General features: G+C 45.4%; 1 non-coding gene across 1 annotated transcript; it reads right to left on the bottom strand.

Moving 5' to 3' along the window:
- TRNAK-CUU lies at positions 248–320 on the bottom strand. The gene has a single exon. It is a non-coding gene; the product is annotated as a tRNA-Lys (tRNA).

Raw genomic sequence — 5371 nt, 5'->3', positions numbered from 1 at the left:
AAACTACACCAACTTGATGTAAAAACTACATCATTTTAGGTTTTGTGGTTGGAGATGCTCTTAGCCTCCCCACGTCGCTATCTAACAATTACAATATGTAGTTTGCAAGAGGTGCAGATGGTTGAGGAAGAGGAGAGGGAAGAAGAGAATAAGAAAGAAATAATCAAATATAGGAGATAAATCTAATGCCCCTAAAAAAACAAAAAACCTTTAAAAACAAAATAGAGAGAAAGCTAAAAGAAGTTATCGCCCACCGTGGGGCTCGAACCCACGACCACAAGGTTAAGAGCCTTGCGCTCTACCAACTGAGCTAGACGGGCTTTGTTGATCTGTCATCCGACAAAATTTATTTTACTCTCTGTCTGAATCATCTCCCACACGACTTGGATATCGCTGTACTTCTTAATCTCCTTCTGCAACTTCACCAACCCTTCCCTTTTACCTGTAGACTTGAGGGACGTTTTCACTTACTAAAGTAACGTGAGAAACACTGTAAACTTTGTGTACTCAACAATTAAACTATTGGTTTAATTTAGAGCATAGAAGAATTAAGATCAACATATACCAACCAACTGTATGTGAATAATGAATTGCCTAACAAAATTTCTACAGCAATTAGCAAGCAATGGGTATGCTTAAGACGCACCTTAAAGTTCATACCTAAAAAAGAGATGGACAAATTTTGAAAATCGACCGTTTTTCAAAGTTAATCGGCAAAATCGACCGTTGAAATTTTTTTTTAGCAAAATCGACCCTTTTCTGCACGGGACTGCTAGTCCCGTGCAGAAAAGGGTCGGTTTTGCAATTTTTCAAACTGCACGGGACTGCTAGTCCCGTGCAGTGCGGTTCTGCCCCCCACCCGACCCCAATCCACTTTCTCTCTCCTCCAACAATCCTCTGCTCCGTAAATCTCTTCCCATTCTCCAGACCCACCAACATTTTCCCCTCTTCTCCTCTTCCTCCTCCTCCTCCTCTATCACACCATCATCATCCATCTCTGGCAACATAATCGTCCTCTGGAGCGCCCCCGTAATGATTTCCACCATCGTCTTCGGCACCTCCGTCCTCCTCGGTGTCCGCCTCGATGCTGGCCTCGTTTTCACTGCCACATCCTTCTTCAAGATCCTCCAAGAGCCGCTCCGCAACTTCCCTCAGGCTCTTATCTCCGTCTCCCAAGCCATGATCTCCTTAGAACGGCTCGACAGTTACATGACCAGCGGCGAGTTGGAGGATGACGCCGTGCAATGGGCTGAGCATTGTGGCGATGATGATGTTGCAATTAAGGTTAAGGATGGAGCTTTTGGGTGGGAGGATGACGAGGACGGGAACGGGGGAGAGGAGAATGGTAATAAGGCTTGGTTGAAGGATGTGAATCTTGAGATCAAGAAGGGGACTGTTGGTGGGTCTGGAGAATGGAAAAATTGATGGATGATGATGGTGTGATAGAGGAGGAGGAGGAGGAAGAGGAGAAGAGGGGAAAATGTTGGTGGGTCTGGAGAATGGGAAGAGATTTACGGAGGAGGGGATTGTTGGAGGAGAGAGAAAGTGGATTGGGATCGGGTGGGGGGCAGAACCGCACTGCACGGGACTAGCAGTCCCGTGCAGTTTGAAAAATTGCAAAACCGACCCTTTTCTGCACGGGACTAGCAGTCCCGTGCAGAAAAGGGTCGATTTTGCTAAAAAAAATTTTCAACGGTCGATTTTGCCGATTAACTTTGAAAAACGGTCGATTTTCAAAATTTGTCCAAAAGAGATACATTTACACATTTTTACTAATGCACACCTCCACCATTTTTACCGTGGCAGCATCTTCTCGATGACAAGCTCGATATCACTCTTCTAGTATGAAGAAGAAAGCTCTTCTTGATCCACCAAATCAATCTCGATCTCCATGATTCAAAACTTCAGATTTTGTTGTCTCACTTATTTCCTCTCGCTTTATGCCCTTTTCTCTAATTATTATCATGAAATCTTAATGACATAATATAATTAGTAGCATTAATTATTTTGTATGGGTTCAAGACAACATTAGCATTTGTTCAAACAAGTTCAAACAAAAACTATCACAAATCACAAGAGGTGACAGGCTATGCTAAGGATGATGTTAATTAAAGAGTATATTAACCAATGTTTGTTGGGGATGCACAACCCCCCTGATGCGATTTGGAAATAGAGATTTAGGAGAGAAGAGAGAAAATCAAACAATCTCAAACACACAAGATTTACGTGGTTCGCTTCTCAATGTGAGAAACTACGTCCACGACCGCCGCAGGAGAAAAAATTCACTATTTTTCGTCTTAATACACCATGCCCTAATCAACCCTTTTATAGACTTAAGGGTTTAACAGCTAAAACAGGAAACAGATCAAAACAGGTTAAAATTCGAAACTGGGCCAAAACCCGACTCCGGTCGACCGCCGCACCACGTGCGGTCGACCGCGACGAATCCTATTCCTGATCGAGCTCTCTGGACTTTGGGCGGTCGACCGCAGCGCCATGTGCGGTCGACCGTGATGCTGTCCGCAGTCTGGGCTTGCTCTCTGGACTTTTGCCGGTCGACCGCAGCGCCATGCTCGGTCGACCGCGATGAGCTCCTGGCCTGTGCACCGGTCGACCGCGATGCAGAAAACTGCCTCCTTCGTCGTTTTGCTTGAACTTCGTCGTCGTCAATCATGTTCCTCCTGTTCCAACTTTGTTCCTCCTCTCTTCTGAAGCATAGGGCATGTCTGATAGTTAGGCTTCACATATCCTAACAATCTCCCACTTGGAGACTAACTATCAATCTCTTTCAGCTCTCTCTGCGGCGACGGCCTCCATATCATCAAGTGCTGAGGCCAACTGAAGTTGAGCACAACCTCAGTTTCTCTGTAGTGACAACATTGGTAAGCATATCAGCTGGGTTCTTGCCTCCTTGAATCTTCACAAGTTCTAACATGTCCTCGTCCAACGCTGATCTTATGAAGTGGTAGCGGACCTGTATGTGTTTGGTCCTTGCATGAAAAGCGGGATTCTTTGCCAAATGAATTGCGCTCTGGCTATCACAATGTAAGACACTCTTCTCACTCTTCTGTCCCAGCTCCTCCAAGAAACCCTGCAACCATATCATCTCTTTGCTTGCCTCTGTCACAGCAACATATTCAGCCTCTGTCGTTGATAAAGCAACGATCTTCTGCAACTGAGAAATCCAACTAATAGCTGTAGACCCCAAAATGAATACATATCATGTAGTGCTTCTTCTCTGGTCTATCTCACCAGCATAGTCTGCATCAACAAAACCCTGCAGAACTAACTTGCCTCTTCTGAAGCATAAACAGTCATCTATCGTACCCCGCAGGTATCTAAGAATCCACTTTACTGCTTCCCAGTGCTGCTCTCCTGGATCTGACATAAATCTGCTCACAGCTCCCAGTGCATGGGCAATGTCGGGTCTCATGCATACCATGGCGTACATAAGGCTTCCAATGGCTGAAGCATATGGAACCTTAGCCATGTATTCCTTCTCTTCATCAGTCTCGGGGCACTGCTCCTTAGTCAATCTGAAATGACTAGCTAACGGTGTGCTAACGGCCTTAGCACCACTCACCTGGAGTAACCGTTCTTGTGCATGAATCCATCGAACTTTTTGTACCATTGCCTTGGAGCTTGTTTTAGGCCGTACAAGCTCTTCTTCAATCTGCATACCATCTTCTCTTTTCCCTTCTGAGTAAACCCCTCTGGCTGCTGCATATATATCTCTTCCTCTAGATCACCGTGGAGGAAAGCTGTCTTTACATCTAGCTGCTCGAGATGTAGATCTTCAGCTGCAACAATACTCAGGACTGTTCTGATGGTAGTCAGTTTGACTACTGGAGAGAAGATCTCTGTGTAATCAACTCCTTCCCTCTGCTGAAATCCTTTAACCACCAACCTGGCCTTGTATCTCTTGGAACCATCATGTTCCTCTTTGATTCTGTACACCCATTTATTGCTCAAGGCCTTTTTCCCCGTTGGTAGCTTCGCAAGTTCCCATGTCTTGTTGGTGTTCAAGGATTTTATTTCATCTTTCATGGCGAGCTCCCACTTGCTCGCATCATCCACTCGAAGGGCCTCATCATAGCTTTCTGGCTCTCCACCGTCACTCAACAATAGGTAGTTGAGATGAGCTCTGGGCTGTAGTGATGGATACTTTGGATTAGGCTTGGGGACTCTAGCTGACCGCCTCAACTCTCTAACGGGCGAAACAGTCTCTCCATCTTCATCTGCCCCCTCTGAAGTGGTCTCATCCATCATCTCTTCTTCTTCATCAGAACTAGCTTCGGGATTGCCTCCACCTGAGGCATCATCTGACTCAAAATACGTAGGATCACTCTGCATCGAGCTAGTGGGCTGAACTGCATCACGGTCTTTGTAGAGGACTGATTCGTTAAAGACCACATCCCTGCTTCTGATGATTTTTTTGTTCTGCTCGTCCCAGAAATTGTAGCCAAACTCATCGCCGCCATAGCAAACAAAGAAACATTTTAAGGACTTAGGATCGAGTTTGCTTCTAGCATGATCACTCAGATGTACATATGATTTAAGGACTTAGGATCGAGTTTGCTTCTAGCATGATCACTCAGATGTACATATGAAACACATCCAAATACTCTCAGGTGAGAAAGGTTTACCTGCTTTCCACTCCATACTTCTTCAGGTATTTTGTGCTCCAAGGGCACTGATGGTCCCCGGTTGATCAAGTAGGCAGCTGTGTTGACTGCTTCTGCCCAGAATTGCTTTGGAAAACCTGCTTGTAACCGCATACTTCTGGCTCTCTCAGTCAATGTTCTGTTCATGCGTTCTGCTACGCCATTCTGCTGGGGTGTACCTGGCACTGTCCTCTCTAATCTAATGTCGCTGTCATAACAGAACTTCTTGAACTCTGAGTCTTCATACTCGCCGCCGTTGTCAGAACGAAGCTTCTTGATCTTCAAACCGGTCTCGTTCTCAACCATAGCCTTCCATCTCTTGAAGACTTCAAACACTTCTGATTTGTGTTTCATGAAATAGACCCAAGTCTTCCTCGAGTGATCATCTATGAAGGTCACAAAATATAACCTTCCGCCGGTGGATGGAACTGATGCTGGACCCCACACATCTGTGTGAACTAACTCAAGCTTCTCTTCCTTAGGGGTTCTGCCAACCCTTTTGAAGCTTATTCTCTTTTGTTTCCCTAGAATGCAGCTTTCACATAGGTCAATATCAGCCGATCTCAAACCTGGTAACTTCCTGTTTGATTGCATAACCTTTAGGCCTTTGCTACTCATGTGACCTAGCCTCTGGTGCTACAAATTTGGGTCTTCACTGCCTTCAGCCACTGCAATGGAACCTCGTGCATCTATCGTCATGTAGAGAG

Source organism: Asparagus officinalis, chromosome 7 (assembly GCF_001876935.1).
Source record: "Asparagus officinalis chromosome 7, Aspof.V1, whole genome shotgun sequence".
In the NCBI taxonomy this organism is placed as follows: Eukaryota; Viridiplantae; Streptophyta; class Magnoliopsida; order Asparagales; family Asparagaceae; genus Asparagus; species Asparagus officinalis.
This window is presented reverse-complemented; position numbering and strand designations above follow the sequence as displayed.